Below are 15,362 nucleotides of genomic sequence, written 5' to 3'. Positions count from 1 at the left end.
ACCTTTCCTGTTCTCCTCCTCAGTTATTCCCACAGTATTCCCATAGTTGTTATATCAGAGAATGGTTTGGGTTGGAAGGGACCTCACAGCCCACTCTGCCCCAACCTCTGCCATGTGGGCTGCCCCCCCACCAGCTCAGGCTGTGCAGGGTCCCCATCCAGCCTGGTCTTGAGTGCCTCCAGGGATGGACATAAAATTACAACATGCTGCTCACAACATTTTTTCTGAGATTTCTAATGATCTGACTCCTACCTGTTTCACACAATTTCCTACTCTATTTTTATGGTGTTTTTTTAAATCTCTCCCCATATTACAGTATTTGCATTTCACATTAAATCTTTCCTTTCTGTAGCCCTTAATACCTGGGAACTCTCAAGCTGATTAGCCAGTCACACATTTTTGGTATAATGTGCAACTATTTTCCTTCTTCTAGAAACTGCCTATGCTATGCCAATACCATCTAAAAAAGAACAGGAGCTAATGCTGATATACAACACACACGAAGCAAGGGGAGATCCACTGAGCACGCTGAAAGGTCAGATGTTAAGCTGTCAAAATTTACTTACTATTTTGTACATTAGCCCAATTTCTCTGGAATTTCAAAAGCATCAGAAATAGAACATGGCGGGATATCAAACTTCAGAGAATATTTACCAGCAGGTTGATGTTTGCCTAAATGAAACATCTACACTGAACTTAGGCTTGTCATTATTCCAAATGTGTTCTGATAAAATCTTTGTTTTAACACACATTCAGTTGAAACTGTCCATAGATATAAGCCGATATGTGTTTTGCGTATTCTGCAGTGATCATTCTTGGAGAACAGGGAAATGCACAGCAGAAACTAAAAAAAGAAAAAAACACAACAAACAAAACAAGTGATGATTTACTGAAACGAAAAGCAGTAATTTGCAGCAATTAGACCATATTTTGCACCGAGAATCATCCTCAAACAGACACAGACAAACCTGTTTAAACTTGAGGAAAATGAACTGTGAAGCATAATGACAAAGATCCATGCAGGAATAAATACAGTCCTAGCTGTGGCATCCTTTAAATTATTAAAAGCAAGTCGTAAGAGTAGAGGGGAAGAAAAAAATCAGATTCAGGGATACTGCCATCACAAATGTTTCGTAGTTATATACAACAGACATTTTTCAGGGTATGTTTCAATATTAAGAGCTGTATGCAAGCCAGTGTCACGCAGGATAGGGGATATGAGCATTCATCATGACCATGTGCAGCATAAATGCTTGCACAAGGTTGAAAATGAATGGGAAAAAAACTCAGTGGTAATACCAAGGAGGCACTTACAGCCAGAGCAGAGGAACTCTTGAGGAAATGGGATGTTATAATTAAGGATAAAAACAGCATCTATTTTCTGCATATAACATGAATGCTAAGGGAACCAAGATATTTTTGACAAATTGGACATCACATATAACATGCTTAATTCATACATTAAAAATACATTCTGTTACACCATCAAAGGAAATTTTGCTTGTTTTTGTCTCTCTCAGAGACCTTTTTCTTTTCTTTTTCCCCTTTTTTAATCACTAAGTGTTATACAAGCTCACATTTTTGGAAGAAAATCACAAAGGACTTCATATCCATCTTGAACCATCATGCCTCGTTGCATTTCAGATTGAGTTGAAATTTCTAATTGGAATGATTTTTCATGAGTTAAACTATAAAGGAGAAATAAATGATACAATTAAATTATTTATTCATCTTATTTATAATTAATTAGGTTTTTCTCTGTGCACAGTCAGGCTATACTGGAGTGTTTGATTTTTAAAACCTCTATCATCAGGCAACAATGGATGACTGCTTTTCTCATGTAATTCTTGTTTTAGTTTGCTCTAGAGATTCAGACAACTCCCATTCACATCTTGGTTGGTTTTAACATATTAACCCACTCAAGGCACAAACAATAGTTACAAATGTGGGGTTTTTTTATGAGAAACATCAGGCAGGGCTGTGCTCCAGGCTGCACGTATACAAGATGATCTAGATGTAGGAGCAAGGAAGGCAAACTCAGTCTTTCCTCCTCCTCTCTGCTGAAGGAGGAGCGGTAAAATTTGTGCTCAGCGCACAGTCTCATGCTCACTTCTGGTGAGAAATTTCTTCACATACAGAGCAAGAATAAAGAGGGTGAACTGATTAAAAAAAAAAAAAAAGGAAAAAAAAAAGCTTGGGAGGCAGAAACTTTTGAAGGAAAATAGAATAAAGGACTTAGAGGCCATTCTCCTCCCCATGCAGCACCCGGGTTCGCTCCAGGCGCTATGAGAAGTACCAAAACCTCTCTGCATGGCACAGAGGGGATTCAATCAGGTGCTCCAGGAGCAACATCTCACAGGTGCCCAGACTGCACTACACCAATATGCTTCAGCCCTACCTGAGCATTGGCTACCACGCTTGCTGCCCTGGCATGTTTGTCCTGGCTGCAAGGAAATAAGGAGAAGGGTCTTTAGCATGTGATAATGACAGCATAAAAAGGGGAAAAAATAAAATCTTAATTTCAGTAAGGCTATCTTTTTAAAAAGATCAAGAATTTTAAAAAGTTTTCAGCTTTACTTCATTCCCCAGCTATAAAGATTAGCCTTAAAACCTTAAATTTAATAAAAATAATGATTATGTTTACACTTAAAATTAAGAGATTTAAGCTTTGGTCCATTGCCTCAAGCGTCAGAAACACTCCTCTCTTTTTAAACAAAGACTGACAGGTGTAATCATGCCACTGCATCACATTTTGCAATTCACTAAAGCCAGCATTCTAATATGAATTATAATACAAAGTAGTATTAGAATCTGCACAATTAAATTTTAATTGGTGAAAAAAATGCAGTATTTTACAGTACACTTTTTTGATAACTGCAGAGCTGATCTTCTATAAGGGCACATGTAAATGAATTCCCTTCCTAGAGTGTTTGAATGGAGATGACATGGGAAGGGGCAGAGAAACCATGCACATCCCAAAGAGCCCACTGAGCTGTCATTTGCCTCTTTGCACCAGGAGGCAACCATGCACGCTACTGCTTTGAGGACATAAATCCACCTGTCATGTAGAACTAATGCAAGATTAATGCACAAGGTGTGATGCAAAGTGCAATACCCTCTGCTACAAGCACACAATCGAGTGCTAGGCTGACACACTGACTATACGGACACACCAGCCAACATGACTGTGCATGGCAGAATGACTGCGTCATCACGAGAAAAGAGAGGGATGAAGTTCCTTCATTCCTGCAAGAACTCTGTGGCTTCTGGAATTGAGCTACTAGGGAGCACTTCACAGCAAACCCCCCCATAGTGTCCTCTCTAGCTGCCTGCTCTCTCCCCACCATAGCCACAGCTCTTCGGTGTACTGAAGCTCATACAAGTTCCCTCCACAGGGGCTCACAGTTCCCCAGCACTGGGAGTTACTGGGTCCCCATGACCTTTGGAGACTCATCACCCATAACGACTTGCCGCACCATTATCTTACATGCAGAGAAAACTCAAACTTCATCCACCCCCTCTCCCCCCCAAAAAAATAATGAAAGAGCAGCCATATATGTATTACCACCCAAATGCATCCTGTGAGCAGAGTCAATTACTCAAGTATTGGGACGCTAAAGGCCCATAGTCAAGCCAAGGACAAAATGAAGGACAATGACAACAGGTCACTTCAGATTTGGGACCCTGCCCTCTATAGGGTATGTTTTATTGTCGGCTAATTCAGAATTCTTGGTAATCAAGAATACATGAGCTTCCCGTCGTACATGAGCAAATCTGAACCCAAAATGAATGATATATCACACTGTCTCATTTGATATGCTAGAACAATTAATTCAATCTTCATAAAAATAAATATGATTTCCAGCCCTTCTATGCAAAGTTATACTACACTGTTTATTTTCTAATGTGAAAGTTGTATAGAATTACATGCAGCTCTTCCCCTTAGGGGGGCTCTATTTCACCATTTGATGTAATCTCATTTGATGTTTTCCTCACAGTATTAGAAATGTTTTCAGAGCAGACAACCTCCCATTGAATCTTCTTCCTAAAATAAAGGCTTATTATCGTTGTTGTTTTATGTAGGTCAAAAATAGTTTTACAGATTCTCGTGTAAATTAGGCTTGAAGCACACAGCCCATAGGGATTCCCATGCCCTCAGGTACTAAAACGTTTTAATTCGGTTGGTTACACAAACCATGCTTTTCCAAAAACGATTTTTGTTTTTCTTTGTTAGAAGCACAAACTTCCTTGTTCTATGGCCTAGGGGCTTCTTCTGTTGGTTTGTTTGCTTAGTTAAAAAGCTGTGGTTTTGGCACTGTGCCTGTTGAGTCTGTACAGAGCTGGAGAGATTTCAAGTGCTCTCCTAACATTTGCAGGTATTCTTATTGTTACAGACTCAGAGTTTGATTCTAGACCAACCTTCTATTAGCAGCTGCAGGAGCTCCCCTGAAACATTGAAGAGCACCACATTCGTGGAGCAGCGATGGATTTATACCTCCCTCTCTCAATGGCTCCCTGGCAAGTAGCCCTGTAGAGCAGGATTAAGGTTTTATACCCACTTGCACATGGTACTTGTAGTCCCATTGCTTACAGGGGGACATATCAAGGTGATCAAACACTTATGGTTGAGCTGCATAAAAGAAATTAAAAAATGACAGAGGGTAGAATGGAGATAATTTTTTTTTTTTAAGAAAAGAAGTCTTTTGATGTTGATACCTAACTTAAATTTATACATTACACTTCTCCTTCAAAAGATATTCTCAAAAGGAAATAAATGCCATAAATACTTGAATCTTCCAGTGACTAAATAAATGGAGGCACCTTTGAAACCTAGGAAACACCCAAGCAAAACATACATTAACATCTGGAACAAGAGGATGCAATACCCAAGACTAAAATTAGCCCAGTGGATTGCTGTTGCATTCCTGTTCAATTTTATGAGGACTAATGAAACAGATAACAGCAATAGTTAACAGAACAGTCTAAAACATGCCAAAAATAAAAATTTAATTCATGTATAACAGAGCTAACAACTATTTCACTTGGAGAGTTGCTTTTTTAAAGAAGACTGGAAAATGACATTCTGAAATTGAGTCACTGCGTCTGAAATATCACTTCAGACTCCTACAGAGACAGAGCTCCCACTGAAAAAAAGTTAGACTAATCTTCCCTTTTCTAAGGGGAATCGAGGCAGAGGTGGAAGTCAATGTCCATTTTGTGGGAAGACAGAGACATCATCATCATTACCTTTTCTGCTTACAGAAAAAAATGACAATGACATTTAATTATTTTTTTTTTTAATTAGATCATACAGTTGACCAGCAGTCCAAATAGATAGAGATGGGCCTATGACTAGGAGTTTTTAAGTCTTATCACTGATTTTTAACTGCTGAAAAAGAAGAGATCTTTTATACTAGCTCAGCTACTGCACAGAATCATAGAATCATAGAATCACAAGGTTGGAAATGACCTGTAAGATCACCTAGTCCAACTGTCTTCTCATTACCACTGCTACCACAAACAAAACCATATCTCGTAGCTCCTCATCCAGGCGCCTCTTGAACACTGCCAGGGACAGCGACTCCACCACCTCCCTGGGCAGCCATTCCAGTGCCTGACCACTCTGAGAGAAAAAGTTTTTTCTCATGTCCAACCTAAACCTCCTCTGACACAACTTGCGGCCATTTTCCCGGGTCCTGTTCGCTGCCTGGGAGAAGAGGCCAAACTCCTCTTCACCACAACCTCCCTTCAGGTAGCTATAGAGTGCAATGAGGTCTCCCCTGAGCCTCCTCTTCTCCAGACTAAACAATCCCAGCTCCCTCAGCTGCTCCCCGTAAGACTTGTGCTCCAGACCCCACACCAGTTACGTTGCCCTTCTCTGGACATGTTCCAGGGCCTCAATGCCTTTCCTGTAGTGAGAGGCAAGTTATAAGAAAAGAGAGAAAAAAGGGTCAGGGAAGATAAGAAGGAAACCCAAACAAAAATTCATTTCTTAAAATCCTCATCCAAGCAATTAACGTGCAAAATATCACAGGCACTCCAATCAGTCCTTCTTGTTCTACTTCAGAGTTAAAATCTGCATTGCTTTAAAGACTATCAACAGTTAATGTGAATCCGTGTAGTTTCCTTTGAAGAGATGATGTATTTGCATGTACCTATAATGCAGTCATACTGTGACCACTTAGGCTTTCTAAAATGTCCTGACCTAATTAAAAGCCACATTGCTTAGTAAAAAGAGGTGATTCTGCTTTTGTGGTTTTTTGATTGTTTGTTTTTAAATAATCACAGACAACTTAGCATTTGTTGCACTATTTCATATGCTCCCACGAAAGCACACAACCTACAGGCTGGGTGAAGATCTCACATACAGGTGAAGAGAAGCAAGTTTTTGTGACAGAGTACTAGCTTCAGTTCACTAGGAGCTATTCTTTAAAAGAAATAACTGCATAGCATATTATAGGCTCCAGAAAAATATTCCATCTCTCATCCATCCTGTCATTTTAACATGATACTGCCTTTAAAAAATCAAAAAGTGTACCTATAAAACATTAAACTATTAAGATGTACAAAGCAAGGTCTATTTTTTCACAGATTTAGTTCATCAACATTACCAAGAGCTCCAGGCAACATAATTATAGAATATATATAATTTGCACTATCCAATAAAAAAGCAGCTTGTTTTCAAAAGTATAGTTTTACTTCAATCCTTTTCCCTCTTCTTTCTGCAGCAAACCACATACAACTTTTTGTCACATTTTGAGACTGGGAAGATGCAAAGTATTTTTACTGGTATAAATTCAAGCATTTTTAAAATGACATTGTCATCTCCAAATGTGGAGAATTATTCTGATGTATTCATTTTAATCTTGGGCAGATGAAAAAACTTTCTTTGGGAGATGCTGCAGTAAGTGACGTAGTCACTACGTCCTACGTGCAGACCCATGGCAGTTTGCATCTCAGGACGGTAGAGTGGCTGATGCAGCCCATTTCCCCCCTCTCAGTAGCACCACCCTGTGTGTTTGGGTTGGATCATCTCTGACTACATCTCTGGTAACCCTGATCAGAGCACTTAGATCAGTTGATCACATGACTGCCACTTTCCAGAACTGGTAAGGGGCGAGCAGTTCTGCACTGGCTGTTTACATCACAAGCATGTAGTGCAGGTCATATTGTGGTTCCAGGTCAAGACTGATGATACAATCATACAGTTGTAGTTGAAGAGGATGGAGTTAAGCATTCTAAGCAATGTTACTCTATGGATCTGTGCTTGTTAAGACTGATCTTTCACCCTCTGGAAGTTCAGAAGTACTTAAAGATCACAACTCTAAAGATAACTTTTGCCCGTTTCTACTGTTTTATATCTATTGTTTTCATCTTGTTCGCTTTTTAGCTTACTTAGCCAGAAGTCCACATAAACATACCTTTTGTCTTTAAGATCTTTTGCCTTCCAACCCCACCTCAAGGAGTTGTGAGGTCAAAAGAAAAAGAATGCCAGGAGAAGAGAGATCTAGCTCTTTTGATAAAGTGTAAAACTCATGAGAACAGTATTTTAAAGAATAAGAAGTTAGCTTTATTAGAAGCATGTATGCACCTGAAACTAAAGCTTTAAATAGTGACTGTCAGCTCAAATAATTATAACAGCAGACAAACAAGTAAAACTCATCAGTAATGAATAAAATTACCCTTGCATACAGTGCAGAATACCTCAAGTAAATAAATGAAGATTTGCCTGGTTTTGTGGAGAAAATGTTCCAGCAATACATAGATTCAGAAATCTCCAAATATAGATTTCTCCTCTACCTTGTCACATTTGTCTGTGTAAGTGGAGCATTCAGATATTTTATACTCTGAAAAGCAGCTTTCTACCCTTTATTTCCTCCTGTTAAAAATTTGCTCAACTTGGCAAGCTGGACATGATGAAGTATGTTTGGCAAAGGTACTGGTTTTCCGTGCCCCAAAGTCTTCTGTCTTTTCAATTACATCTTAACATAGCTTCACAGTTTATTCATCAGAAGCTACTTCACTCACAAGCATTTGCTTCTGGATTAATATTTCCCCTACATACACTTTAACTGCATATGTGATGAGTCAGATAAAGGGTTCAATTTTAATATATATTAAAAAAAAAAAAAATGTCTGCAAAGGACAATCTAGCTTCTGTAAAGAGATTTTAAACCTCAATAAACAGAACTGCCTTCAGACTTGACAGACCACCAAGAGCAAGTCAACCATGAATTCTTTCATTGTCAAATTTAATAGAATCTCAGCAATGGAAGAATCATCATTCTGTGCTGCAAACGTTCAAAGTCACAGCCTACTGCTCATTTCTTAATTATGCAAAAAAACTATTTAGTGCTTATGCTCAGTATACCATTGTCATCTGACTAAAACTTTTAGGAAGAATGCTCATTGAAGAAATAATAACAACTGGAAACTTTATTTTGCTTATGCCAAATAAATTTTTTAATTAAAATAAATATTAAAGTGCCTGAAATTTTCCAAATGAGTTACCTCTCTCTTTCCATTCTTTTTTTTAAATGCAAGTTCTGTGAACACTTTTATTTAATCAAAAAATCTTTCTTTTATCCTCATTTCCAGTCACATGCTTCCATGTCGTGTTCATTATAAGCAAATTCTAAAACAAATACATTTATCATAAAGCAGACAAGGAACAAGAGCTCACTGGAAGAAGAACCTAGATGGCTTGAAAATAAAATAAAATAAAATAAAAAGGCAAATAAAAAGATAAATTAAAAAAAATACACTTATGAATAGACAACTCATAAGCAATCTACAACAAAACACAAAAAGTCTTACTTTTTTTTTTTTTTTTCCCCAATGGAAAAGACTCATTGACCAAGTTGAGAAGGTTACAAGACTTTAAAAATGGAATCAGGCCTTGATTTGTCATTTAATCCTTGACTACAACTTGCAACCCTCTCTCTTGACAAAGTCAGTATTAAATACAAGTAATAGTTTCAACTACAAAGTTCCATGTCAGTATTCAATCTAAATGGTACGGAACAGGCTTTTTCTGGCATAGATTTCTACTTATAACAGAGGTTACCCAGGCACTAGAAACTTGCTGTGCCTCATTATGTATTTTCTCTCTTCTTTTGTTTTTTGGTACACATAGAAAGAAATATCTTGTTAGGCTTACCCTTACTTAGGTGTATTATACAAAACTACAACATTTTAAAGAGCCATGATGTATTAAGAGTGAGAGAAGGAACGGTAGGGAGGGAAGGGAGTGAAGGGAGAGAAAGGAGGGAAGGAAGGGAAGGAGAAAATAGCATAGCTCTCTGTAAAGCAATTTACTACAATCAGCTTGTGAGTTTAATGGGACCAAGACCAAACCAACAAAGCACGTGCTGAATATGCTCATATCTGAGTAAACAGCACGGCTGAACACATCCTAATTGTCCTTTCTTCTCAAATCTCTATTTACAGTCTACAAAAAACACATCTAAAGAGCAGGGGCACAGTGGTGTGGGAAGAGTCTTCCCATAAATTGGCACAGCATTTTCATAGCATTGTCATCTCCATGGGTTCGGCTGGTTGAGCCTGAAAACAGTGTAGATTTCAGGTTTTCAAAGGATGCATTGAAAAACCTCAGAAGATGTAAAAAGGTACCAACCAGCACTATAGTAAAAAGGAAGAGGGGCAGAGAATCCCATTCTATGACAGTACACATTTTAGGCTATAGTAACAGCAGAAACTTTACATCCATAAATACTGCTGCATTTGCATTCAAAGACAAGTTTTGAGCTGAATGTACAGATTATGCCAGAAAAACTGGCTACTATTAAAGCTCAAGACAAAGTGTGAATGAATTGAATTTAGCTTTTTTGTTATTAGGAGGGAAAGGGGAATAAAACAGGACCCACACTGCAGAACGGGGAGATGGGAAAGTGAAAAAGAGGAGGAATAAGGAGAATAAATCTCTTTATCAGATCCTACAAGGAAGAGGAAAACATAGAAAGCCCAGGGTTTTATCTTTCTTAAGTCAAGCAAGTGCCTTTCAATCACCCCTCTCCCTGCAAGAACTGAGTGGCTGCCAGACTGCAGCAGGACAACTCATGCTTATTAAAGTTAAGGAGAAACTGAAATGTAATGGATTTCACTGATGCACAGTTGGCTCAGCTCTGTAGTCTCCTCTTCATTCCAATAAATATTCCATGCACTTCACTGCCATGGAGATCAGTGGCCATAGGAAAGAAGGATACACAAATGAAGAGCAAGCTCTTCAGGAAGAAGCAGAGCAAGTTCTGCTTAGCCTCTGTCAAGTAATTCTGGCTTTATGCTCTCTTCTTGGGTCTCACAAAATGTCTTTTGGGGGAAAAAAAAATGTTTTTGTCCCTCCTTTTGAAGGAAGGTTACCTGAGTGGGTGTATCCACCAGGAGAGGGCAAGTCACATTCATTTTAGCTTAACACAGCATGCTTATTTGACTTGACCAGGAGACAGTTCACTATGGCAAAAGTGACAGTCCATCCTAGCACAGAAGAGGATTTTTAGGACAATCTGAACTACGTCATCTAGCAGCACGCTAGTTTTGAACAGCAAGGATATGCTGCAAGAGTGACTGGAAGGAACATAACAGTAAAAATTTTGTTGCCAATCTTTTCTGCTCAACAGTGAATCTATATTCTCTTTGAAGATCTCTCTGAGACACTGTGGCATTATGACAGCCAGGGCAGCGAGGTTGGTGTGAGATAGGGATGCAGAGCAATACAGTTAAATAAAAGAAAAATATATTTCCTCATCCTGTTGCTTACTGCATAATCTCCACTCCTATTTCCTTTCTGATTCCCTGAGTACGTAGGAGTTCCTGTAGAGCAATTAAAAATGTAAATAAAGACCTTATTTGATTCCCAGGACATTTAAGCACAAAGAAAGTTTAGGACAGAGCAAGCAGCTGCATTTATAGGACATGGTAGAGAACTTCAAAAGGACAACCAAGAAGAGATCCTGTATAAAGAACACAAAGAAGCGTTGTGAATGAAGGCTTTAAAGGCTTGTATTAAGAAAAATAACTGGAGATGGAAAGAAAGTACCTTCTGACCCAGCAACAAGGTGGAAGTTGCCAAGAGCTCAACGCATAGACTGACATGAGAGTGACTCTTCTAAGCATCTCAGATAAAGAACAGAGCTCTTGCAGAATGTAAATACATCTGTAAGCAGTTGTCAATAGCATCTTAAGAGCTGGGATTTTGCTAGCCCAGCACAGGTGAGATAAGATGCAAACACACGTAGATCCTACTGCTGAGCATGGGCTTCCAACCACACTGCCCTGGCACCAAAAAGAAGGTTTTACTTTTCTACTTCTTTATAGAAGGTTACAGGATTGCTGGGAGTAAGCAAGTGCTAAGACTTTGTACTTGATATCTACTGCAGAGCAGAGCAGCAACATTAAAATGTCAAAACTAAAGATATTACATTAAATTGGGGAGGAGGAGTAATTATCTTTCTGGGACTACAAAGGTGAAAACAAATTTAGGAATAGTTAATATATAAAAAATATAAAAAAGTAACAAACCGAATTTGTTCTCCCATCTCATGGCAGAGCCCCACACTGCACCCCCAGCTTCAGCCTGGAGGCAGATCTCACTTCCCAGCTGCAAAGCATGAGGCATCACTGCCCCTGGCAAAGCTGCAGCCCTTCCCCAGATACCAGCACACAACTTCACAGCTCAGGCTTGGACAGTGAAGATGACACCATCCTTCCACTAGTGTAATGCATTCCTTAGCAGCAGAAGATATACCACCAAAGCAGTCTTTAATAAAAACAGCATACATAGAGAGAGAAGGGGTTTTTTATTTCCCTTTAGAGGAGGTTAAAAAAAAAAAAAAAAGTGCATGCAACTACAACCCAATTAATTCTGCTTATATGGGGAGCAAGAGGGTGCTGGATTTGAGATTTTCCTGATAAATGTCTCAGGAACAAATGCAGTTGACAACTGTCTATGGGTCACTGAGTGATCTCCTCTGTAATGTCTACAATGACACTGAAATTTCATTTCTCCAACCCTCAAATAAGAAATATTGTATTCAACTTGCCTTTTGGGGAAGTACAGTAATTTTTTTCATTCTCTCAGATTCACTGCCTGCTGTGACTCCTTAAATATCTATTCAGACAAACCAGCTTCTCTCTCCCTCAATCTCTAGAGAATGCAGCCCAGGCAATCTATGTGACTATTAAAAATAGGTTTTATTAAAGAGATGAATGCACAATTCTTCCCTTTTTTCCTCTTCCATCTCTGCAAAACCTAAGTATCAGACTGGTTTCAAGGGAAAGTCAACATTTACTCGGGGTGGGATGAAACTGGAGAGCAGGGAAGAAGAAAAGCACTGAGTACTTCATATCCCATCAGCTCTTTAATCAATCCCACCACCAATGTGTTTTTCAGTACCACGCATGCCTGAGTGGAGAAAATCAAGTTAAAGGAACCAAATGTTAAGCCACAGCAGAGATTTGCAGGTGGTTTCAAGGAGGCAGGGTCAAATACGCCCAGATTTTAGACAGCAGCACTCTCACTCCATCATGTTTAGTTTTTAACACATGGGTTTGATATCCAGTTTACAAGGAGGGCACCTTTGAAAACAAGGTGACTTTGCCTTGATGACTACCTGGCAGCTAATGATTAAGTGTGCTTCCAAGTGCCAGTTTAAGTTTGTTTACTCTCTGTTTTCCAAGTGCAGTGGGGCTAAAATTCCTTGGAAACAGAATATGACATCATAAGAAGGTTTTGAAGCAGCTCTCACTGTATGTCCATTTATATTAGCCTCGTCATCCATAACAAGTGTTTAAAAAGCAGAAAAACAACCATGATGCATAATGCATTGTGTCATGATGCATAATAATTAAAACCCCTCCCCCGGCTCCTGAGGTTTAAAATCTTTCCAAGTAAGCATTTCAGCATAAAGGCTTTGACAAAAACACCATTTAGGGACATTCAAATTTACAGCTATGCGATTTGTCATCATTTATACTAAAAGAAGGTTTGAAATAAAAACAACAACAATGGAAAGGAGATAATACAATGCAATTCAGCACTTGATGAATCTCCTGTTGACTAAAAATCCCTATGCCTGGCAGTCAGAAAAGTTATTAACCTGCCAAATCACAGATGAAATTGGACTATATTTTTTCCCTTAGTATTCTTTAAGCAGAACAATATTGAATATCCCATGCTCAAGTATTAGCAAAGGTTACTTGCCTTTGGAATATTGATTAGCACAGCCCTTGTGGGAATTATTTCAGTTTTCCAAAGCAAATTAAAGATCTGAAAAGCAATTCTCAACTTAACTTCAAATGTGGTTATTTAAAAATGGATGATTAACGCAATTACTGCCTGGCGCCAAGAGCACTGCTTTCCAGAGGCAGCCAGAGGAATTCACAGTTAATGCTGAAATCAGATTATCTTGAAAGAGCTCCCTTGATCCAGGGAAGAAAAAATAAAATTGATACCTGGGAGCTTATTTCTCACCTGAATAACACATTTCCTTCCAAATCATGAAGCATAGTACTGTTAGAAGTGCATGCAGCTACGGTGTTCTAGGTTTTTCAGACTGTTACTTTCATCCTTGCATCATTTTCTTCCTTCACATCAAACGTTTCTGGACTGCCTATTGAACAATGCCATATAGCTTAAAATAAGCACTTCAGTGTCCTGCTTTCTTTAGTAATGATTAACACAATAATAACTTATTTTTTCTTTTGGACTTCCGTATAGCACGCAACAGCTATATGTGGATACACACACATGTATTATGTTCCTGATCATATCTGTGCTTTTGGGGCAAAGCACTTGTTAGCTGATCAGGAACATGAACTCTTAAGACAAGCAAATTCCCTGGCATTGCATCTGAAGACATGCAGCAAAGAATCAGTTTTGAGCTCAAGTCTCTCCAAATTGTTATGCCTAGACACCATAGCACTGTTCTTCTGCCTCAGATGGAGCCATTAAATCAAACACACTTTCAAAATCAATGCAGAAATATTTAAAGTGAAACTTTATGTCTAGCACTACTCAGTTTTAAAACACTAATACATACTTCTGCTAAAATAAGGATTTGATAACACTAGCAATACACATTTCAGAGGTAATTATTCTAGTCACATTTTTTACTATTGCAGGTTCTAAAAATGTACTACTTTTAAATCCTTACCAGATAGTACAAGTGATAATGAGCTGTAAATCCACGGAACTAAAACGTTGCTGGGAGCACTACTTATGACTTGTCAATCAGTATGTCTGAAAGTCTATCAGTAGCCTATGAAGTTTATAGACATATATATATAAACTGTGTATTTTTTTCTTCAGCCACACAAATTAGATCGCAGACTATGAACACAAAACTGCTAAATCCTATATGCTTTTTCTCTAATATTTTTATTAAATGGTCATACAATGGTCATACATTTTTTTGTTCATTTCTTGCTTGTATTCTGTTGGCTAAACAAAATGAAAGCTCACTTCTTTTTTTTCTTTTCTGAAAAACAAAAAAAGAGCAGGCTGGCAATGGGAATCCTTAGTAGATACTATATAATGCAGCGTTTCATATTCCAACCAATATCTTAATTAATTAAGCACCTGTGTATTGGCAAATGCAACTGGTGGTGAGAACAAAACCAAGAAGATAGAGTCAAGATCAAGCAATTACTTGCAACCTGTAGTGGGGAATATAGGATGCCTTTTGCCAAACCAAATACCTCTAATAATGTTCATTACTTACAAGGATCTCAAGAAGCTGTAACACAGCTTCATCATGCTTTCTATGTCCCTCACCATGCTTTTTTATGATAAGAACTAAATTATGTATCACTCACTCTGCACAGAAGAAATCTGGGCTTATGACAGCTTATCAGCAAAAATTCACATAGAAATAGGAACTGGAAAAGCATTTCCTGCTACATGTATTGCTTCATTTAAAAAAGAACAAAATGCACATGTAGAGGTTCTTTGCAGAAGCGCTACCTCACTTCCTTCAGGTGTTACTATTTGCTACAGCATCAAAGACAAAGAAGTCTCGATTTTGCCCCAGTAGTATGAGCTCATTAACCGTGCCTATATTTATCTTATTCTGGAATAAATCCCAAAATATCAGGTAGACACATAAAAAGGTGCATACTGATCACTACCAACAGCTCATATCCAGCTCATACAAAGGAGCAGTATCAAGCCCGAATGGCTACCACGGAGGATGGTACATGGAGCACAAAACAAAAGGCTGAAAAGACTCTTCTAGAAGCAGATTTCTCATGGTTCAGATCAAACTGGGAAGGGTCTAAGGGCTAATACAGCAGCTTTTAGTCAACCCTAATAAATTTGTTAGCATTTCATAAATAAGAGGAATAAA

General features: G+C 38.4%; 1 protein-coding gene across 1 annotated transcript in view; it reads right to left on the bottom strand.

Moving 5' to 3' along the window:
• DSCAM (DS cell adhesion molecule) overlaps window positions 1–15,362 on the bottom strand; it is a gene marked incomplete at both ends in the record, with an annotated part of 449,568 nt that overhangs the window by 414,585 nt on the left and 19,621 nt on the right. The gene's annotated exons all lie outside the window — the stretch shown is intronic.

Source organism: Tetrao urogallus, assembly GCF_951394365.1.
Source record: "Tetrao urogallus genome assembly, chromosome: 1".
Lineage (NCBI taxonomy): Eukaryota > Metazoa > Chordata > Aves > Galliformes > Phasianidae > Tetrao > Tetrao urogallus.
This window is presented reverse-complemented; position numbering and strand designations above follow the sequence as displayed.